Here is a 24045-nt window from a genome sequence, read left to right on the forward strand (position 1 = left end):
CTAGGAAAACACACCTTTCTTTTTGCAAACTTTCCAAAAAAATAGAAAATATAACTTCAAAGAAATAAATTGAATTGTAATTTTAATAATAATTGAATAGAATAGCTAAAATAATCTAAGATAAGCTAAGATAAATCCTACCCACTCCTTTGTAACAAGAAAAAGGAGAAGGCAAGTCTCAGTCTGAGCGTTCCTCTCTCACACAGTTGCTGACAAGGAATTAGCTGCAAAAGGCACAAAAGGGCTTCAAACAGAGGCTTTTATGCTTTTTCTAGTCCCACCCCACAGATGTTGCCATTGGAAAGGTAGCCAGTGAGAAATCCTTCTCACTGGCTACCTACAGATGTCAGTCTTTCTCCCTGCTCCCCCTCCCTTCCACCCACTCTCCGTCCCCACCCCCCCTGCTCCCCCTCCCTCTTCTAATTGTGACTCAAGATGGCCAAAGCAGGTCCAAAGCATCTGAAGCAGATCCAAAGCTCTTTGGATGCTCCGACCTGCTTTGGATATCATTGCCGAGACCCCGCTTCGATCCAGGCATGCCGCTTCAGACGCCAAAGTATCTGAAGCAGCTCCGGATCCGAAGCAGGATACGAAGACTCACAAAACCCTAATGCCAATACATGCACCACCCCCTTGCCCTTGCTCCACCTCAGCCTGGCATGAGTGGGAGCATGCCCAAAGGGAAGTCCCCCTCTCGCTCCAAAGCCCCTTTCCCCCCAAAGCAGAGGCAGGCCACCCTGGAACAGTGGGGAAAAGGAGGACAAACAGTGGAGCATGTTACAAGGTAGAGCAAGATCACCCAGAGCACTGGGGAGGTGCTTACTGCTGATGCCCAGTTCTTCTCCTTAGTTGAGCGGCCAGGGTTCAGATGGCTCATGGCACTCATGGCCTCATCCTTTCCAGTGGTGCCCTCCCTGTATGAGGCATGCAGGCAATACTTGAGGGAGGAGCTGCACAAGGCAGTTCCGCAGGTGGCCTTACATGTCACCTAGGACATCTGGAGCTACAGGGGTGGTGATCACACCTACATCTCCCTCACAGGGCTCTGCTGTGACCAATCAGGCCATCAGTGGTCTCTCCTTCCAGCCAAGGTGATGGATGAGTCCTACACAGCAAAAGAGATCATGGGAGCCATGAACTGCTTGGTGCAGGGGTGGCTCACTGGGCAGGGCAAGCTCCCCTGCGGGTTCACAGTCACCAACAATGGGGCCAATATGGTCAAGGTGGCCACTGTTTCCCTCCCCAGCACACAGGTTACTGTGATCAGCAAGGAGCCAGGTTGCCAGGCAACAGCACATGACTGGGTCAGCTGACCAGGAGGTCAGGTGACCAGAGACTCCATAGAAAATAAGAGGGAAGGGAAGAACAGCAGCAGGGTGGCCAGAGGGGAGAGAGCCGAGTTGCTGTGGCTGTCCCCAGGTGAACGCCTGAGGAAGATGGGGAAACCAGTGGAGCCTTATGACAATTAAGTGAATCATGACATAAGTTTGACTTTTTGTTTACATTTCTTTTGGGCTCAGAACAAGCCCCAGTAGCAGCCTGGGCAGGGCTTCTGGTGCCAGCCAGAGATTTGCGTTCTAGCAGAGTGGGCAGTGTCCAGGACCCAGGTGCCTGAGGTCTGGGCACCTTCCCTGCCATGCTTCAAGGGCAGCTCGAGTTCCCATACTGTGGACCTGGAGTGAGAGCAGAGGTGCTTGGCCACACATGCATCTGATAATGTGCCAGCCTTTCAGGTGCTCCCCAAGACAGTCTACACCCTTAAAATGGGAAAGTTGCTCCCCTAGAAGGGAAGAAGTATTGGGTCTGGAGATACTGCCATATGAGGCTGGCACTTGGAGAAGCCAGAGCAAGCTCTGATATCCTACCCTTCTGGTGCTAAAAATGCTAATGGGAACACTTAAACACTTAATTTAACACTTAACTTCCACCTCCCTTTTCCCCTACCCTCACTGTTATCTAAAATTCACTTCCATTCTCAACATCTGGTGTTCCCTGGAGGTCAAATCTTTGATCATCTTCTTTCCAATCCCTAACTCATTTGCAAAATCCATCCTCAACACCTGCCTTCCACTTTGTTCCATCCATGTAATTGCCTTCTCACTGTCCCATACATCTTTTACCCCTTCTTTTTTTTCTGATCATATTAATCAGTCCTTTTGATGAACGGTCAGCATATTGTGTACTAGCAGTATGTGGCCATACTGGGTACTGAGTTTAGGCTGTCCAAAATTCATTTTAAACCTTCTGTGTGGCCCTACTTGGATTACCAATGGTAAGTACATTATCCCACCAGGACTCCTCTCATCCACCTTCATCCTAGCATTACATACTTTTTTACTTCCTCTTCACTCCCATAGCTAAGGTGTGTCTTTCTTTCCCATTTCTAATGATTCTCGTTTCCTCACCAGCCATAGCTGCCTAGAAAATATTGTGAAACTGGGTCCCAAACAGTTTCCCTGGAATCTCTCTATTGCCCCTTGTAATGCGTTGGCTGTCACTTTTCTAATGCATTTTTTTTTATTTTCCCTGGGGAAAACTTATCCCCACAGGAAGTAGCATAAAACATAAAACAAGCAAATATATAAATAATAAATTATTAAAACAAACCATGTGATCCTGAGAGAGTAACTCCAGATATGTGCTTTCTTAGCACCTCGGCGCTGCTGTCCCTGAGCCATTTGCACTGCTCCACCTCCTCTTTCAGCCTGGAACATATGATTAGTGTGGTCCTGCCCTAGAAGAGTTGAAGTTGGACCATGTTGATGTGCACCTCAACTACATATACATTTTTAGATCATCTTGCGACAAGATGACTCCATTCCCCCCATGGGGGGAGGGGGGCGTTATTAGCACACGGATCATTTGTGCGGGTATCTGGAGTATATAAGCATACTGAGAAGTGCTTAGCTATGGGGTTACCATGCCTTGAAATGCTGTTAACTCCGGTGAGGTCCAGCCCAATGAACTATCCGTAGATTCATAGATGTTAGGGTCGAATGGGACCTCAGTAGGTCATTGAGTCTGACCCCCTGCCCTAGGCAGGAAAGAGTTCTGGGGTCAGACGAGCCCAGCTAGGAACTTGTCCAGTTTCCTCTTGAAGACCTCCAAGGTAGAGAGCAGCACCACCTCCCTTGGAAGCCCATTCCAGATTCTGGCAACCCTTACTGTGAAGGAGTTCTTCCTAATGTCCAACCTAAATCTGCTCTCCATCAATTTGTGGCCATTGTTCCTAGTTACTCCAGGGGGTGCCCTAGTAAATAGAGCATCTCCCATCCCCTGCTGCCCTCCCGTGATGAATTTATAGGTAGCCACAGGATCACCTCTCAGCCTTCTCTTGTGATGGCTAAAGAGATCTAGGTCTGAGGTCTCTCCTTGTAGGGCCTTGCCTGTAGGCCTCTGACCATATGATTGCCCCTCCTTTGAGCCCTCTCAAGATTCTCTGCATCCCTCTTGAAGTGCAGCATCCAAAGTAGACACAGTACTCCAACTGTGGCCTGACCAGTGCTGCATACAGGGGAAGCATCACCGCCCTGGACTTGTTTATCATGTATCTGCTAATGCATGATAAAGTGTGGTTAGCCTTGTTGATCACTTTGTCACATTTGTGTTCACCTTGGAGTCAACTATGACTGAATCCAGAGGGTTTTTAGTCAGTGGATCCAGCTGTGCTTCTTGCTTGCTGGATTAGGATTTTGCTGTATCCTTGAAGCTGTGGAGCTCCTGAAGCTGCCACTGCTCAATCATGCTCCCCCCCCCCACCCTCACTTGTTGGCTCAGGGTGCATCAGCCTCTGCGCACATGCTGACATGCAGGGAGCATATGCTTCTAAAATGAGGCTGCGTCCATGTGTGTTGCCCTGCCATCAGCATCTCTGCACCTGCAGGTGAGTAACAGATATCTCCTGCCCTTACTGGGCTTTCTGCATCCTCTGCCAGCAGCTTACTGTGCCTCCCAGGGACCAGCAGCTATCTGGGCTGTTGGAGCACTCATGACCCGCTGCAGGCACACCCCACAGTGCACCCACCCTCCTGTCCCTGCTTACTGGGGACAGAGCCTAGGTCTGAGCTGCTGCTGCAGCCTTCACCCACTTCTATTTGCTCCAGCAAGCTGAAGTAGAGCAGCAGGGGCATGCGGCAGCCATAGAGACACTCTGGTGGGTGGTAGAGCATTTCCTTGGAGGATCCAGCCACTGGTTGCTTCAGGGGCACTCCCTAAAGCACTTTTTTTCCAGGGATTGAGGGGTTGTTTTTTTTAATACCACAATTTCCTGGTGTCAAATTTAGAGTTTGTGCTGCAAATACACAATGCAGGGAACATTTTTAAATTTCTGGTATGCCTCCTGCAGAATCTCAGACTGCTTTGAGATGCCACAACAAGCATGTGCTAACTTGTCTGGATGTGGTCAAAATGTTCAGAGAGGGAATGAGAGTAGAGGCCAAAGAGCAGGGCCCATGTAAGAGCATGGAAAGCCAGAGATTCATAGTCTGGATGGTGTATGAAGCAAAGTCAGTGACTTCTAGCCTAGGAGGGGCCAGGAGGGAGTGGGACCAAATTGGTTCAGAGGCTCAGAATGGAGCCAACAGAAAGAGAGAAAGAGAGACCTGATGAGAGGTCTGACAGCCCAAGAGGATCGGAATATCATTGAGACTAGAGACACAGAGCTCTGTAGTCCAAGAGAGGCAAGTGATAACAGGGCCAGGTCCCAAAGACTCATTGGCCCAATAATGTGGTCAGGACCCAGAGAGGGGTCAAAGTTCACAGCACACAGCTGGAGACCAAAGGGATCCAGGAGCCCATATCCCAAAAAGATCTGGAGTAGCCCTGAAAGACCAAGGGGTCTGGCAATCCAGAGGTGGGGTGCTAGAGAGGTCAAAAGCTGTAATAGACCACTGCTAAGACTGCCAAGGCTAGGATCCCGAGATCTCACCTAGACCGAGGAGGGGCCAAGAAGCCCAGAAGTGAAAAATTATGCCCATAAGGGGTGAAGATGACCATGGCAGGAGAACCTGGAAATTGTCTTGGCTAAAACATGGAAACTATGCCCTCCTGGGACTGGTTAATGTGGTAGAGCTACTTGTGGTGGGGTGGTGTCTACAAAATGCCACATGTTGCCACCCAGGAAAAGGTGAGTATAGGGCACATGAAAACCCTAGCTCCCACTGCCTTGTGGGTCACCCTTTGATGAGAAAAGGCTAAAGGGAAAATACCCCAACCCTTGGTGGAGGCCAAGAAAAAAAAGACATGTTGCAGGGTGCTTGGAATACATGTCACTTTGAGAAATAAAGACTGCTGGAAAAAAAAAGACTCTGCAAGGGGCTAGGAGAAAAATCTCCAGATGAGCTCCAGCCTGAGTGTTAGCAGATAAACGAATGGACAATTGAGACCTGTACTGCATCCTCAAGCATGAAAAGTAGAAGATGAGATGATGTACCATACCACTAAAGAAAGGATGAAAGACTAAATGGCAAGAGCCAGGGCCCATTGTAAACAAAACCAGCAACAGCCATGACCTAAACTAACCTAAGAAGGGATTAAGCCCCTCCCTTTTGTCCTCTGTGTTTTGCAGGGTATGGACCACCACTGAAGCATCAAGAAGTTTACTTGGTCCAGAAAAAAAGTATGCATAATGATTGTGTGCTGCTTTGGCTGTGTTTGTAAAATGCTATTACTGTAAGTAGTTGTAATATTAACTATGCTAGACAATGAAATGTAAAGCAGAACTTTGTTAAAGGCTATGAAATATATGAAGGGCAACAATTAACACCTATTAGGCTGGGAATATCTGCAGAGTGGCTACATAAAATGGTGCATCATGTGAAGCATCATCTCCAGGGCCTCAAATAGTTCAGTCATGCCAAAAATTGAAAAGGCCAAATTAACCATTTGTTTTATTGTCATCTTTTTGTTTGTTTTCTTTTGCTCATTTTGCTTTGCTTGTGTTAAATTTTTTATACAAAAATAGTAATGCAATGTAGCTTCATTAATTCCCCAAATTTGTGCAGAGAAATGGAACAAGGAGTAAAGTGGCAGCATCCCGATAGAGACCAAAGCTGTTGTTTGCACAGGAAGGATCTGGCTCTTGGCACTTCTCCATCCTCTTACAAAATAATGGACACTAGTGATGCTACAATGGCACAATTGGTCTGGTTGAAATGACAACAAAAATGCCCATTTTACAAAAGGGTTTAAATTGCTACGAATGTTTGTTTCCCCAAAATTCTGACCATGGGTTTTTTTTAAATCTAGTTTATGCAGTAATTTTGACAATAGGAACGGCACTAATGGCTGAGTAAAAGGTTCAATAGGCATCTTGAGCAATACATTCCCCAGTCCTAGTATGGGAGGCCTCTTTAAACTTGATTAGCTAAAACTTTCTTGATGGGTTAGGAAATGCTGAGGCAAAAGACTGAGTCAGAGGGGGCAGAGGCATCATTTAAACAATGGTCAAGAGTTCATCACAACATCCTGATGGAAGTACCCCAGAGCCCCAGTTGGAGCCCCTGATCATGAATGCCATCATACTCTTCTGGAATGACTGGTGAAGGTCCTCCCCACAACCCCAATGAACATTTGAGGTAGTTCCCTTGATTATGCTCCATTTATGATGAGAAGGTGCAAGACCTTCAAGAAAGGGATTAATGACTAGAAAATAACATTAGAGGTTTGCTTTTGGAAATTGGCTTGTAAATAAAGCAGATATTTTATTAAAAAACAGTAGTCCAGGGGAACAGCAAGGTTTAATTCATTTCTAAAATACTGTTTGTGACAAAGTTTCCTTCAAGGTCCACTGTGACTGAAGCCAGCAGAGACAGGCTGGGAAACTGATGACATATACAACACTGTTTCAACAAGTAGCACACACAAATGAAGTCTGTTTCTGATCAGATTTCACTAAGGTGTACATAGCAGGCTTTGATGGGTTCCCTCTAATAGGGAATCCTAGCCCTTTTACTAGAATGTAGGGTGGCCCCTTTAAGGACAGAGTTCTCGGAGCACAGGCTTCCAGCAGAGCAGGGATTAAAGAGTAGCCCTGCTGGCTAATCAGCTGATTGGGGGCTATCACCTGACTGGGAGAGAACTCAGGCTAGAGTTATATAAACCCTGGGTTGAGCCAGCTGGGGGAAAGCCAGCCCAGGCTGGGATGGAATGCAGGCTCTTGAGTACCTAGGGGACCAGAAAGAAATAGTTCTGCAGGCTGGGGCACAGGACCGAGAGACCTGGAGAGAAAGAGATTCAGGGTAAGGCAGCACGCTGCTTGTATTATTTTTCTTTATTGTTATTGCTCAGGGTTTAGTGTTTATGTTATAGCTTGAACTGATGGTTTGGATTGGGATTATAAAGATATATAATCCAGGGGTCCAGGATAAATGTGAGCTAGAGCTTCAAAACCAGGCCTGGTGCAGTGGGCCTAGGCTAGATGGCCTATCCAAAGTAAGGGAGAGGAGGTTGGGGAGGCCAAAGCCCTAACAGTGACAACAGTAATATCTGCAAGGCATGGGGCACAGTGTTGGGATGGTATGTACCTGTGAAATTAGTGCTTAAGGCAGAGGTTCTCACTTTTTGGGTGTTCTTCAGAGCAAAGAGGAGATCTGGAATCCCTAGAGTAGCCTCCCCTTTGAGAACCGGAGGAAACATCAAAACATAGCAGGTGAGTAAAAGGAAGACTGTTCCCAGAAGTGAATCAGAATGCAGGGGACTCTGGGGTGCTTCCAGGGCTTTTCAGTTGCTCTGTGTGTTCTTCCTTACATAACTAGATTTAGCAGTTAGGACTATTAATAAAGTAACTTTCTCTTTCAACTGAAAGAAAAAAGAAAAAAAAAAAAAAAAGAGAAGTGGAAAAATATAGGCCCTTTCTGCAAGCTGGAAGGAAGTTTGCCCTGGACACAGGCCCTTGTGTGAGCTCCGCACTTATTACAGGTAAAGTGGTGATGTTTTCAAGAACCAATACCCACAGAATATTCTTTTCCTTGTGAGGTCAGTCCCATAACTCGCATGCGTCATGTCTTTGTTTGGAAATATCCCAGCTGCAAAAACAGTGTAGATATGCCCAGAATGGCTTAAGGTCAAAACCAGAACCGTTAGTAGTCCATATTCTCCTTGTTGATTAATTTGGTACCAATTTACTTGGCCAATGCTTATCCTTCCAGGATGAGGTTCTAAGGCTTTCTTTATCTTAATTTGTAAGTAACTCTTTTCACTTACCATTACCATCTCCTAACTGGTCTGAATTAGGGGTGGAAAGAGTGTACATTTGAGCATACTGGGGCCCACCCAAATTAGAAGGAGAAAATATATGGCTTCTGTCTTTTTTCTTATACAGGTTCAGGAGGGTGGGCAAGATAGAAAGAAAAGGGCTTCTGTGGAATAAGGTGCGTTTAACATGGGGGTAGACTCCATTGCACAAAGGGCTGTAGAAATGGGTACTTCCCTGTGCACTACAGGTGGATCAACACTGAGGCCCATACCAGAAACATGTGCAGTATTAAAAAGCCTTGTTACAAACAGATCTGGAGGAGGTAGATGGAGGAAGAAAGTATAGAAAAGAGAGATAAGATGTTAAGAAGACTCTTAATATTGTAATAGTTATAATAGGAATTATAGAAAAGCAGGAACTCACCTTAGTGAGGCCAGGGAATGAGTATGGAACACTGCCAGAAGTCATGAGATAAAGCAACTGTGGAAAAAAAAAAAAAAAAAAAAATGCAGGCAGCTCCCCAGGTGTGCTGAAGTTCACTTGATGAGCTCCAGCTGACTGGAGGAGTCATCCCAGCAAAGAAGCTGAGAAGGGCTGGAAACAAGAGAGTCAGCCAGATGAACATTCCAGGGGAGGAGAAGGGCAGTGAGGAAGCTGACGGACAAACACTGTGCCAGAATTTTCTCCATGGGTCTGTAGTACAGGGACCATGCATATGGTTTATGGATTAAAAGGGCTCAGACAGAAGAGGCAAGAAAGTAGAACGCAGGAACATGAGACAAAGCACTCTCTCACAGGGTCTGAGACCTGAAGGGAAACCAGAGGTTGGTTACACATTATGTTTACTTGAAGGAGGGAAGGTTCTGGTTGACCTAAAGGTGGAAGGTTTGTGTTCTCTAGAGACACATCCTGGGGATATAATTAAAAGGGACTGCTTAATTACTTTCCCTCTTATCTCCTGTTTCATTGGAATTTTAAAAAAGGACTTAACTTATTCACATGAGGTAAGGGTCCAGGGTGTAGGGGTGGAGGAGCCCTGCTGAAGAACCCCACTATCAAACCAGAAGTGGAGATTGGATCACAACCATATAAGAGAAACATTACTGTACAGTAAACCCAGCCTGGGCAGGAATATGCAGGTGCAGGGATTTAGGAGCAGATTTGCAGCACCTAGCAGAAGTCTGATCTTACGCCCTCTGGCCCTGCACTGGCCCCCTGCTGCTGTTAGGGGAAACTAGAAGCACCGAAAGTACCTGCCTGCAGCCAGTGACCATCTTTAAGAGCCAGCTCTGCTCCCTGACCACTTGTCTCCCTGGCCCAGAGCAGGCTGCAGGGTGTGGTAGCAGCACACTGTGTGTCTGTCACCAAAGCCTCTACCCACCATGTCATGGCTGCTCCAATCCTAGGCCCCAGAAGCAATTTCCACTGCCCCTGGATCCTGCTGGCCACTCTTGCTGCACCACCACAGTCTGTCCCAAGTCATTTTTGTCCCTGGTGGCTCCCCGACACACATCACAGCTTCTTGGCCAGGCTCACAGTGCCATTCCAGGCTCTCTGCCACCAATGCTGCAGCTGCTCAGACCCCATGGTGCTACCTGGACCCTGTCAGAGACACCAATAACATGCACCTGGATGCCACCACTGCTGCCATCCATGTACTGTTGGGCCTCCAGCCCCACCACCTGTGTACATGCCCAGCCAACTAGAACTAGTGGCTGCATGGAGGTCATCTGGATGGTTGGCCCCAGACCCCAGCCCCACCACGCACCCCTAGCACCACGCTCACCGAGGACAGTTTTCAGGAAAGCACTTTATTCCCTTCCACAAACACAGACTCCCCTCACCCCTTCCTCCCCCACAATAGAACCCATCCTTCCCTGCCCACGGATCCCCTCTGCCATGCATCCTACCTTTCATCAATAAAACACTATCTTTGCCATGAAGACTCTTTATAGTTCACGCTGTGTGCGCCTTCTGAGGTTGGGGGGCAATGATGTGTGGGCACCTAAGGGGAAGAGCCTGGGAACAGGTGCACAGCATCCTGGCCTCTGGTCATACCCCCATGGGCACGCAAGGTATGGTGAGGCTGGTGGACAGGGGGAAATTACTTGGAGGCAATGGCAGCCACTGCTCTGCTGGTGCATCCACCTCCCCTTCCTGTAGCTAGTGAGCTGGGCAGCAGGGTCCACATGTGGTCCGGGCCCTGCTGCAGGAAACTGTTGCTCCTGGGCCACATGGAGCTAGGGTGTGTAGTGGGGCTGGGCCCAGGCAGGGGGCTGGGTAGCAGGGGCCCCAGGGGTGGGAGCCAAAGCAGGGGCACATGGCCACTGGATGTGATGCCACATCTCAGCCCAGGCCAATGGGGAGGAGCTGCTGCTGCTAGCTGGTGCGTGGCTGACAGGGTAAAAGCAGGGCTGTGGCCGGGGGTACATCAGCAGCTGGAATGAAGGCAACTGCCAGGGTTAGGATGGTGTCCAGCACCCAGCAGTCCTCTTCTGTTGCCTCCACTGCCCTGGCCACATCAGGAGCCTGCTGCTCCTGGGCCTTCAAGTGCCTCACCTCCAGGGCCAGGAGCCTGTCCCTGCACTGGTTTCCCCGGTCCCTCTGCCAGTCCCTCACTACCTTGTGGAAGTCCCTCTCCCACTTGCAGGCAATATTCTCCTCCTGCCAGGCCCACAAGTACACCAGGCACTCCTCAGCAACATTGATAGCTGGTCCAACAGCTCAGTCTGGTCATGGATTCTGAGCTGCCAGAGCCAGTACATACTCAGAGCCCCAGCCAGGGCTGAAAGTAAACCTGATGGGACAAACCAGATGCCAACCAATGCATACTCTCACAAACAACCATTTTTCTCCTGACTCTGTAGGACCTACAGCCGCATATAGGAGGCAACATTTCTGAGATACGATGCTCAATACCAGGGGCTGTGGGATGCCCAGCCTCAGATGAGGGGTTGTGCATGCATGGATGCCCAGGGACTATGGTAAGTCAGCTAGGAAGGCCCTGGCACAGGTGGTTGTGGAATGAGCCCTTTGACCCTGTTCATTCCACAGGGGCAGGTTGGCAGCTGGATGCTGGTCACAGGCAGCCTGCCTCCTCTGTCCCCTTCCCAGCCTGGGACACACCTGCTGCCAGGGCTCCAGAGCCACTCCCCTCCTCTTCTCCTCCTGCAGGCCAGCCAGTCTCCTGTACTGCAGCTAACCCCATGGCACCTGGGCTCCTCTGAGGGGACCTCTCCAGACAGGCACCCTGGGTCCAGATTCCCCTCCCTCCACACTAGTGCTGCCCCCCCCCCCCCCCCCCCCCAAGTGTGCTCCTGATGAGATTATCCCAGGCTGCCCAATCTACTAGGCCCTGCTCCTGCTGATCACTATGGTTCCCTGGGCATTCCTGTGAACCTGGCACAGGACCCTGAGCTTAAACAGTGTGGAGGGCAAGCCTATGCTGCCATTGCCACCACCTGTAGGGATACTTCTGGCTGCACTACACATCCCTTCCCCCACATCTTCCCCTTTCCCCACACATTACTGCTGGCAAAGACATGTTCTTCTGTATGTGAGATTCCTATGCCCATACAGCTGTGTGGTGACTGCCTGCAGATGCTGGCTGCTGCTGACACTGGCACCAATCTCGGGGGGGGGGGGGGGGGGATGCCCCCCATCCCACATGTTGCCTATGCACATGAACTCCCTAAGGGAGGGCAATTGGGGGAAGATAAGAGCCATGAGCAGCAAGAAAAACAGTTTTTTTGGCCAGGGATTAGGCAGGAAATATGCTAGTTTTGTTGATCCTGCCCTCAGTGCCAACCCTCCCACCTGCAGTGACCACCACATGCTCCCATGGTGGCCATGCCATTAATAGACAAACTATTTGAAAGAGTGGCAGTAGATATTTTTGACCCATTGCCACAGAGTATTTCTGGGTATCAGTTTATTATGGTACTGGTTGATTATGCCACCTGGTATTTGGAGGAGGTACCCCTGAAGTCAGCAAATATGGAAAAAGGTGGCAGAAGAGCTTTTGTGCACATTTACTAAGGTAGGCCATCCAAAAGAAATTTTAAATACCAATGTCACAGCAGGGTCCTGCAGGAGAGCCGTGATCTCCTCAAGGCCCCGTTCCCGTGCCAAGTTGGCCCAAGGGCACCCTCAGATTCTCGCCCGCCATGTCTTTGGTGTTCTAATATATTAGGGAGGCTGCCTTCATGTCTTCTTGGACATGATTTATCTGTACTCCAAGCCCCATGGGCTCCAGAACCCCTTGGTGGTCCCCGTTCTATCATAGGTGTTTCAGGGCACCCTAGCCTTATGGACTATGCGTGGCTCCAACCACCCCTTTTACCATGCCCCAAGCCTCACAGCTGGAATAGACGTTGTTCTGTCTGGGTGTATACTCTCTCTGGCGCTCGGGCTCTCCGTAGCCCTGTCTCTCTTTCTGTGCCCTTTCTCGAGGCCTCCTCAGTAAAGCCGCCCCCCTCTGGGGCCTCCTCAGTAAAGCTGCCCCCCTCTGGGGCTGACCACACTACTGCCCCCTTCTCCAGGGTTGACCACACCCGCACTGGGGCTTCTCAGCAACACCCCCTTCTCTGGGGCTTCGCAACTGCCCCTCTCTGGGGCTAGGGTCTATGTACCCCAAATGCTGCACCCTCACTGGTACTTGGGTCCCCACACTAGTGTGAGTCCCCTATGAGGCCTCCTCCAACCCCTAATAGCCTCACCCAAACCACCAGTGACAAACAGTAACACAAACACAAGCCCCTAGGCTATAACATAAACAGAAGCCACCTGGCTATAATCATGCTCAAGCCTACCAGAGCTCTTCATCCCACAGCTGTCAGATGCTGCTCCTTCATCAGGCTTCCCTTCTTTTCCACAGAAGAGAGCTCTTTCCTCCTGGGCTGCTAGCAGGGAACTGCCTCTGACCTCAGCCCCTAGAGTTTATAAGGAAGCCAGGCCCTGCCCCTTTCTGTCAGCTGACCACCGGCAGGTGCAATCTCTTGCTCCCTCCAGTTGCCCTGACAACCCACAGCTGGGCTCCTTATTCACTGCTAGGGCTCTTTCCCTAGCAGTTTCCCCTCTTTAGGAGCAGGGCACCTGAGTGCTCTGCAACAACCAAGGAAGCTATTTTATGGCCTGGGTTTTGTAAGTGAAACTCTCCGGATCCAGCACTTGAGAACTTTGATTTACCACCAGCAGATGGATAGCCTAGTTGAGCAGTTTAACTGCACTTTAAAAAGCATGCTAAAAAAAGTAGCCAGGTAGGACACCTGATGGTGGGACAGGATGTTCAGGCCTTTAATGTTTGCATACTGCGAAGCTCCACAGAGTGCCATAAAATTTTCCCCCTTTGAACTGTTGTAAGGCCATCGTCCATGGGTGTTGTTAGACCTGGTTAAAGAGGGCTAGGAAATACAACAAGGCTCCACCCACAGTCCTGTGGCCCATGTCTTGAAGATGAGAGAGAGATTGAAGGTGGCCTGGTCTATGACAAGGGGAAGCCTGGGGGGGGGCTCAGGAACAACAGGCCAGCCAGCTATAATCTCAGGGTATGTGAAAGGTAGTTTGAGGAAGGGGACAGAATGTTAGTCCTATTGCCAGATGAGACATCTAAATTTCTGGCCTGATGGCAAAGGCCATATGAAGTAATCCACAGAACCACCCCAATAGATTATGAGGTATGGCAGTTGAGTGGGTAAACATGACAAATTTATCATATATTTTTTCTTTAAAAAGTGGGTTGATAGGGAAGTGCTGTGAAGTGCCATGGGCCAAGAGCAACAGTTCAGCCCAGCTGTGACTGACATAAGTATCTTGGAGAATGTATGGTTGGGACAGCAGTTAACTGCTCTAGCAGTGGCAATTAATGCAAGTAGGGCAGTCCTTCTCAAAGGTATTTATAACTTGCCCAGGGAAGACCACCTTAGTTGAGTATCAGATATAAACACCACCAGGGCAGGTGGTCTGAGAAGGCCGAAGAAGAATCCTGCAAAAATTGCAAGAGAAAGTTCAGATGGAGGTGGAATGAATAGTGCAATTCTATCAGCATGGTCCCCAAAAAGGATCAAACCATGCGCCTCTCCATTGATTTCCAGAAAGTTAATCCCAGGGACCACTTCAATGCATACCCTATGCCCCATGTAGAATATCTATTAGAGAAAATAGGAGGGGCGTGCTTAATATCTACCCTCAGTCCATCAAAAGTGTACTGTCAATTCCCAATGGAAGAGCACTCCCAGGACAAAACTGCATTTGCAACCCTTTGGGGGTTGTAGGAATTCATGCGTATGACCTTTGGGCTGCATAAGGCTGCTGCAATGTTTAAAAAACTGATGAACTGAGTGTTAGCCCTGCATCAGGACTATGCAGTGGCCTACATCGACGATGATGCTTTATTCATGGTCATGGGAGGAACATTTGAAGCATCTTAATGCTGCACTCCAGGAACTGTGCCTGGGGGGCTAACGGCTAGGGGTGCACCAATAGAGATTTTGGGGGCCGATACCGATAGCCAATTTTTAAGGAGGAATATTGGTCAATACTGATCAGCTATCCAATACAGCTTCCATCAGCTGGTAAGTCCATTGTGGTGGAAGGGAAAGGGGAGGGAAGGATTGTGGGAGTGCAGATCAACATCCCCCACAGTGAGGAAGGTGGCAGGGGAAGGGGCTGCCCAGCCAGAGCACAGGGAGAGTGCAGGATGAAGCTATGGCTCATGGGGTGGGGGTAGCTACTTCCACTGGTAGCACCTGGGAAGGCAAGGGGGCATGTGCCCCCAGATCTGCATGGTGTGGAGTGGGCTGCAGTGGTGCAGTGGAGCTGGAGCCAGTGCTGCACAGAGCTCTTTTTGACAGGGGCTGGGCTCAGAGCAGGCTCCAGTGGTGCTGGGAGGAGGCTGCAGCCACCCCACATTTCACTGCAGCTCAGATCCCAACCCCATGCTGCCACCTGCCACCTGGCAGGCTTTTCCCACCACTTAGGTGGTAAAGACCATTCAGCCAGGGCTGTGCCAGGCAGTGGCATGGGGCTGAGAGCAGAGCTGTGGCAAAATTTGGGGTGGCTGCAGCCCAGCACTGCTGGAGCCCACTCCAAGCCCAGCTCCTGCTGAGAAGAGGCTTGTGCAGCACCAGCTCTGGCTCCACCCCACAGCTGCAACCCACCCTGCACCATGCAGGTCTGGGGGCACGTGTTCCCCACTCCCCCGCCCTCCCAGGGTGCAAGCAGCAGCAGGAGCCATCCCCGCACATGAGCCACACCTCTGTCCCGCGCCCCCTCCCCTCTGTCCCAGCTGGGCAGCACCTACCGCTGCCCCTTCCCTCACCTCAGGGGACGTTGATCTGCACACCCACATCCCTTCCCTCCCCCCTTCTCTTCGGACTTACCACCTGGAGGCAGCTTTCCACACTGCTGGCTCTGCTCCATGCTGTGCTGCAGCTGTGCGCAGCAAGGACATTTATCAGCCCCGATGGGGCCAATATCCAATATAGACAATTTTCTTGATATCGGTAATGATCTGATATCAGACCAATGTATCGGTGCTCCTCTACTAACAGCAGATCCCCCCAAAAATGCACCCTAGGTAAAAAAGATACCTAATACTTACAATTCTGCATAGCAGGAGGGCAAATCTGGCCACTAATAGACAAGGTTCAAGCTGTATAGAGTACCCACTGCCACAAACAAAGAAATAGATGTGGTCCTTTTTAGGACTCACCAATTACTATTGATGCCTGGTGCCCTGATTCTCAGACATTATTGCACCATTGTCAGAAATAACTAAAGATGCAGCCCCAAGCAGAATCAGCTGAACACCTAAGATGGAGCAGGCATTGTTAAGAGTTAAAGAATCCCTATGTACCCAAGCAGTGGTGTACACACCAGACTTCACAAAACCATTTATATTATATATGGATGCCTCTAATGTGGCATTGAGTGCAGTGCTGTCCCAGCCAGAGGAAGTGGGGGAACATTTAGTGGCTTACATTAGCGAGAAACTACAGCCCCAGGAGTGGGCATACACTGCAATTGAAAAATAATGTCTAACAGCGAAGTGGGTGATAGAAAGTTTCCCTTACTATTTGATAGGACATAAATTTACAGTGGTGATGGAACATGCACCACTTCAATGGTTAAATAAAGTAGGAAAACTTGAGGTTAATGTAGTGGAGTCTGAGCTTAAAAAAACATTAATTTATCTACAAAGCATTGGCCAGGGAGAGTACATCACAACACCAACAGGTTGGTTTTTTTTGTGAAAGGGTAAAGAGGCAGACTCGTTGACCTCAAGGAAAGGTGGATTGGGACCTGGAATGGGAAGGTGTACAACACAGACAGGCTCCAGGTCCAGGAATGCAAGGGAGCTAACCCAGGTGTGTTGAATGAGGAATAGCCAGCCACACGGACCAACATAAAAGATGCTGAATGCAGCCTAAGGACTGGCTGGTCCAGAAGGGAGCAAGGCTCCCTGGAGCCTAGGTTTACCAGGGGTCAAGCAGCTGCCAGGAGGGGCTGAGAGCAAGGCTTCTTATCTGTCTGTTTGTTTGTTTGTTTGTTAGTTTGTTTTGTTTGCACAAGCCCTGTAGGGTTGTCAAAACGTCTGAAAGATCAGAGGCAACCAGGGAAAGTGAAGCCTGGGAAGAGCTGCATGAAGCCAGCACAGAGCTAAGTGGCAGTTTATTTGTTTAACTTTGTTTCCTTATTTTGCATTTCTAACAGCACTGGGTGGCCTCAGTGGTGTTATCTACTAGCTCTGCTGGAGCAGAGGCAAGGGCCCTGAACAGTAGGTCCTTAGCCAAAGAAGACAGCAAAAGTAAAAGTGGGCAGCTCTGCTAGCATGACCAAACGTGCCTGGCTGTGATCTGCCCCAAAACCACACGTAGCATCATACACACTGCACCTGCAAGGCCTTGACCTTTACGTGGCACTGGCATGCCAACTGGTAACACCCATGCTCCTGCATGTGGCCTGATAGCCCCTTATAAATGTGTGTATTTGAGCACCTGCTTCACTGAAACTGGCTGAGGACCTCAGCCTCACCCACAGTGCCACAAGATCTGTGGCTGTGGGCGGTGGCATGTGGTGTTGAGGAGGACTCAAGCATAGCTCCCTCAAGGGCTCACTGGGTCTGTGCATGGCAGTCCAGGTGCTGCAGCTCCCAGCACAGAGGCATGCATGGTATAGGTGTGGGACAGGCAGGGGCCTGGCACTACTGTGCCTGCGACGAGCAATGGGGCCCAGCTAGGCTGCTGTGGCTGGTCTGGGGCTAGCTGCTGTGGGACCCGGTAGCTGGAGACTGGCTGCAGGTGGCCCAGGATGCTGCCAGGCCTGGAAACTGGCTGCAGCACCCAGCACTGTGTGAGGGCACAGACATAGCAGCTGGGTGGCAGGGCAGTACCATGGAGTGGTGCAAGGGTCTGGGCAGGCTGATGCTACAGCTGGCCTGGTCCCTCTGCTGTTAATTGTAGTGGTCAGAGGATAGCTGCAGGTCACCCAGGGCCCTGGCATCCCTGAAGTCTTAAGGTCCAGGGATTGGGGTAGACAAAGAGCCACCCCAGCCCAGGGACTAGAGAAGCATCCAGACTTATGGCTTTTTGGCTGGGCTTGGACTGGACCCTGTTTGTGGGGCTGACTGAAACCTAATTTGCTCCTGGTATGCATCTACACTTGCACTATTACACAGTAACTTCTTGGGAGTTAATTTGCAACTTGTATCCATAGGTAGCAAATTTACTCCTGAGTACAGCAATGTACTGCACAGTAAGTTTCTGCTCGTACAGATGCTGAAAGCTACTGTGCAGTAATTTTCTCTACTGTGCACTAAAGCACTTCATGTAGACATGCCCACTTTGAAAGGAAGAGTATAACCACTTAATTTGATATATTTGTTGGGGTTTAATTTGCTTTTTATTTCTGAAAATTAGTCTGAATTCTGGAAGTCTCTCTGGTTTTAGTAACTGTAATTTATTTAGCTATGAACCTACTCAGAAGAGTTTTGTATATAGATAACCCTTGAAATTTTCTGAGTTTCATAATGCGCCATATTTTTTCTTAAAGAACCACCTGCTGGGGTCATGAGTTTGAATGAGCATCTTGACTCTGTTTTCATAGAAATAAATTTCTTGTCCTTGTGATTGTAGGGAAAAGCATAAAGATGTCACTTGAGAACAACTTTAAAGGCTATAGTAGTAGTAGTGGTTGAAGAAGGAAGAAAGAAGAATAAGAAAGAAGGAGGAGCAAGAAGAAAAAGCATGTGGCAGGCCTCTGGGCTGCCACATGGGGGTTGGGTTGCCCTGAGGCATACTACCCTGCTGTGGAGTTTATTAGTTTTCTGTGGCATAAGAGAGTCACATGTGTAGATGTGACATGTTTACTACGGAACTAAATTAGTCTACTCTACAGTAAACAGCTCGTCTAAATGTGCCCTGTCTCTGCAAGTATAAGAATGTATGAAATATAACATCAAAAATCCAAGAGTCTAAGCCTGAGGGTAAGACAAAGTACCATATTTATGCAAATCCAACATGACTTTGAATTTAAGATGACCCTCCAACAATTGGATCCTATACGAAGAAAATGTATAATTTTGTTATAATTTGCCCTGTATAGAGTCTAACTATTGGAGGCTCATCTTAAGTCCTGCCCCCTGAGTGCTGCATCAGGGCAAACACCAGTGGTGGGGCAGGCAGCAAGGGAATCAAGTAGCCTCACCCCTGCCCACCAACGACTTGACCCCCTGCTTCCAGCCCCCTGGCACCTGTACCCACTGCAACTTTCCCTCCCTCTCACTTGCCCCCCATGGTGCCTACCTACATCCCATGACACATTTCCCCACACCACTTGACCTCCTGCCTGGTCCCCCAGTGCCTGCCCACTTCTGCCTCTATCCTACCACTACCTCTGCCTCCCTGCCACCTCCCCCTGCCTCCACCTCCACACATGCACATAAATCCATGCTGTAAGTATAAAGCTGGGTGCCCTGAGTTCTAGCCTTGGTCCCTGCTCCCAACTGTGTTGAAAAAATCTAGATGCTATTTATCCAGCGAACAATAAATGTAAGGTTCAGAGGCCCAGCTTCAAGGGAAGGAGTGGAAAGCAAACTAGTTCATGCCTTAGGGGCTAGATAAATTTACTTGGAATCAGTAGACACATATTCAAACCCCCTCAAGCAGGGGCAGTGCCCACTTCTTCTTGGTGACAGGGCTGAGGTGAGCTGAGAGAGGGATGCACTGTCTGTGAGAATGGGGCAGGTTCAGCTGCATAGCGTGGGTGGCAGCAACCAGGGGGGAGAGGTGGTGCTGAGAGCGGGGTCTATTGGGGGCTATGCCAAATTTTGGGCTGGCTATAACCTCCCCCAAAAAACCCTCCCCAGCACTACCCCTGCCCTCAAGATGAAGTTGGGAAGAACTTGGGTTCTTTGTCCCCAGGGAAGTGCCGATTTTGGCTGTTGGGTTAAAAGATGAAAGGATCCTTCTGCATGTTAGTTCCAGTAAGTATGTGTACAGAGTGATACTATTCCTTGTTAACCAGTGCTAAATGACTGTATAATAGATGGAGTTACTGCACAGTAACATCACCAAATGGCTTTTAGGCGATGTTGACTGTGCAGTAGCTTGTTACTACTGTGGAGTAGGATTGCATCACACTTTCTGACATGCAACACTACTGTGCAGTAGTGATGAGCTACTGCGTAGTCAGTGTCTAATGCAGACGTGCCCAGTAAGAGTCAGCATGTGTAGATGGTGATACTTACTATACAGTAATTAGCTCTACCATGCAGTAAAGTATCTTGTAGGATCTTGTGTAGATGTGCCCAGGGGGGGTCTTCCCTGAGAACACATCTACACATGCTCCCTCTTTGGAGCAAAGCTCTGGCCCCCTGCAGCAGCTAGAGAGAACTCCAGGCTTCCCCAGGGTGCTAGCCCAGGGGCTGACTGGGAGCAAAAGCCTGGTCCCCATGCACATGGAGCTTAAAGAGCTCTGCCAGCTGCAGCAATAGCTGTCTCCTTGCCCCATACATGTAGGAAGGGGTCCTGATGTGCAGAGGGCTGCTACCCTGTCTGGGTTCTGCTCAGCTTCCAGCTCCTGGGAAGAGCCAGGAGCTGAGTAGTGCCAGGACTGGGGCAGTTATGCATCCTCTGTGGCCCCCTAATGTTGGGGTGGCCTGGTGCAAATTTGCTTCTGGTCAGTGTCTACACATGTTCTGCTGCACAGTATCTACTGCACAGTAAGTTTACCATCTGTGTTTACATGCATTAGCTAACTACACAGTAGACTGATTTACTGTGCACAGTAAATGGTGTGCACATGTAGAAGGTGATGCTTTATTAGGCAGTATATTAATCTACTGCACAGTAAAGCATCTCATGTAGACACCGCCAATTCATTCCTGTTTTAATTATTTCCACAGTTTACTCATGCTTTAGTAATTCTTTATGTATTTCTTTCAATCCATTTTTAATTTATCACCTCTAATAGCATTGAGTGTCCCCTTCTATTTTATCAGCTAAAAGTCTCCTTACTCCAGGAAAGGGGTAAGGAGAAAACATGTTTTTATCAAAGAGTTTTTGTTTTTGTTTTTTGTCCCAGCTCTTGATCATGGAAAACTGTTCACAACTACAGGGAGACTGAAATTGTGTAGATTTGAGGAAGGTCTTTACAGTGTAAATGATAAAATCAACTGCCTGTCTGCTGCAGATTTGGTCTGAGATGGGTGTGATTTAAGATGGGAGATGTATCTCTGGGAAGGAACTCTGTTCTTTCCATGAGAAAAATGGGAAATAAAGGCCAAGTGTTGCCTCCTGAAGTAAAAACCGGTCCCTGCTTTTCATAGGTGTGTCCAGAATTTTGTAAAGGGTGAATGAGCAGTGTTCAGAGCTGCAAGAATGGCTACACTCTCTACTCCCAGCTTTTCTTTCCACCAGGGAACAGAAGCCAGGGACTATTTTTTATTCCCAAAGCAGGTAAAAACCTTTCCCACATCCCCCTCCCCATACTCTCAGGACCCCATCCTTTCCCTTCCATGCCCAGCAGTACATCCCCCTCCCTTTCCATTCCACCCTCATCCCCCACTGGTGTAAGGGCAGCGAGAGCTCCAGAGCTGGTCCTGCCCCACTCCAACTGGGCTTTCTGGGGAGCTGGCTTCAGCTGGGCACAGTAGCTGCAGCTGTGGTGGTAGGTAGGTTCCCCCACTCTGAGCCTGCTCCCTGCTTTTGGTTTGACAAGAAACATCAAGAGAGACTGGGCAGGGAGGGAGAACCTGCCTGCCCATTACTGCTTTTACTGACTGAGCTCTGCTCCTTATGCAAACCAGCTAGAGTGGAACAGGAGCAGCTCAGAAGTTTCCCCTTCCCCCGAGTAGACAGTTGGGACAATGACTGTCCCAGGGAAGTGATGCAATGGGAGAGCAGGGGATGTGCTGCTGAGGATGGAATGGAAGGGAGAGGGGGGATTTTGGCTTGCTTCAGTGAATTAAAAGAAAGAAAGAAAGCAAGAAAGAAAGAAGTCCCCTGCTGCTGCCAGAGCCAGCCTTAGGGAAAATGTTTCCCTGGGTGAACATGTATTTTGGAGCTCACCTCCCTGGTCCCCTCCCTGGCACTCCCTCCCCACCCCCAAGTCAGTGGCAGGGCTAGAGGCAGAGGCAGGCAGACAGGGCACAGAGTGCAGTCCAGCAGTCCATTTTTTTTTAAACATTTTATTAGAAAACCAGACTATAACAAAAGACTCAAAATGACCCCAAACAGAGGTGGAATGACATCGTGCACATGGCAGGCAGGCACCACTGCTGCTGCCTGCACTGCCCTACTCAGTTCCACCTGAGCAGTGGTTGGAGGTGTGGGGTGAGCTGGCTGGGCACTGTTTCTCCTGCTTGGGGCGGGGTGGGGTAGGGTAGGGCATGGTGAAAGTGCTGCTGTGAGCATGGGCTGCTCACACATTTGTGTACATGCACATGTGGGTATTTGTGTGTCCCTGCCCCCAGTCACAGCACACTCGGCAGTCACCTATGTTACCCCCCACCTAAGGCCAGCTCTGGCTGCTGCTTCTGCAGCATGTTGCAAAAGAAGGGTGTAACCATACTTCTACACCCCTTCTGCACCTGCCATTGTCACTACGGACAGTGATTGCACTAATTAGTGATATCTTACTTGAATGAATTCCCTAGCCAAATCCTGGAGTCCTGCCTGCCCTCACATGGTTTTACTCTGTACAGATCCAGGCACATTCCTAGAATAATATGTGCTTTTCCATTGTTCATACTACCCCAATTGCACTGTCATAGCATAGCCCTAGATCAGAGGTCTGACAGTCAAAGGAAATAGTTTCCTTGGCAACAGGAGTTGTGTGAAAGGGCTGGAAATAGCTCTCCTCACTTCAGCTCTCTGCCACCATGCAATCATATATGCAAGCTGAGGTAGCAGTATCTAACAGATCTGATCCTGTGACAAATTCCTGCCAAGATGTACCAGGGTCAGGGGAATAAATGGAATCCCTTGCTTTTTCAAGCCTGGAGTAATCCAGCCCTCCCTTGCCCCCTGCTGTTACACTTTCATTACACTGTAGCTACATCAGAATTTACTAATTGCTACATTTCTGCTGGCTTCTAGGACAAGAACAGCAGGGTTTATTTCCAGAAAAACACAGATGTAAATAAACAGAGCAATGAAAGCTCCAACTTGCCAGTTGTAAATTGTTGTTAAGTGCCAGTTAAGTGAGGTCAAGTGTAGCAGAGTTAAAATGTGATAGTTATTAGAAATGAGGCAAAAAATCAGAAAGCATCAGGGTTCACTGAAAAATTGAGGCACTACCAGCTACTCTGTAAAGCAGTGCTGCCCTATGGACAGTGTCTCTACAGCATCCTTACACAGAAAGCAAAGCAGGCATTTTTGCTCTGAGTGATAGCCTTTAGATTAAAGAATGCAACAAAAGAAAAGAATATCTAAAGGTCTGTGTGCATAGGGAAGTTATTTGAAGTGTGGGTGGGAATTGTACAGCACACCAGCTACTCGATGCTCACTACCCTGACAATTTGAAAACTAAATAATCTACCTAGTGCAAATGCATACTTAATATGCACTATGCATGTCTTCATAGGGAGTAAGAGAGAAGAAGCTATTGGGCACTTACAGACATGCTCAAAGGCGGGGGGGGGGGGAACTTTAATTAGAGCTGCTCCACGAAAAATCCTCTCTCCTCTGCTTGCTGCCCAGCCTGGGGTGGCTGGGAGCTGTCCTGCTATGAGGCTGAGTGGGAGGTTGGGTGGGAAATCCCACAGGGGCTTGCTGCTAGCTGCTGAACCCTGTCTGTGGGAGAGCTCCTGGCTGCCTCTGGCTGAATGGGGAATCCCTGCCTAGTCAGGGGATGCTGGTAGCTACTCCACCTGCAGATAAGAGTGGGGAGCTGGGCCCTGCGCATCCCCTGGAGTTGTTTCCTCACCCCATGCACCAGTTAGGCAATTGGGCCAGGGGGCTAGGAAGAGTCCCCTCCCCTGCAGCTGTTTCCCAACCCAATAACCTGATTACCCAATCCAGGATGGAGAACTGTGAGGGAGGGGACTCTTCCCAACCCCCTGTCTTGATCACATGGGACTCAGAAAGAGCTATACTGGAGGCTGGTCTTCCCAGAATCTTGCCCTAATCACCCTATCAGGGCACAGGGCTGGGAAACAGCTGCAGGGGAGGGGACTGTTCTCAGCCCTGTGCCCTAATTGGGTGATTGTAGCATGGGGCTGGAAAACAGCTGTGTGGGAGGGGCCCAGCCTGGAGGTGGCTGGGACCTGCCTCATATGGGAAAAAGTCCTGGCCAGTCACAGGGAAACCCCAACAGAGTTTGTCCCCATGTGCAGGGTGGGGCAGGGGCAG

General features: G+C 49.2%; 1 long non-coding RNA gene across 1 annotated transcript; it reads right to left on the minus strand.

The window, feature by feature from the left end:
• Positions 1-414: 414 nt before the first annotated feature.
• On the minus strand, positions 415-13091 carry LOC132243565 (uncharacterized). Its single transcript, XR_009455200.1, has 4 exons — positions 13006-13091; positions 8618-8674; positions 2608-2734; positions 415-1105 (listed from the first exon to the last, which is right to left on the minus strand). It is a non-coding gene; the product is annotated as an uncharacterized LOC132243565 (long non-coding RNA).
• Positions 13092-24045: the final 10954 nt, after the last annotated feature.

The sequence above is a fragment of the Alligator mississippiensis genome, chromosome 10 (assembly GCF_030867095.1).
Source record: "Alligator mississippiensis isolate rAllMis1 chromosome 10, rAllMis1, whole genome shotgun sequence".
NCBI classification, from domain to species: domain Eukaryota; kingdom Metazoa; phylum Chordata; order Crocodylia; family Alligatoridae; genus Alligator; species Alligator mississippiensis.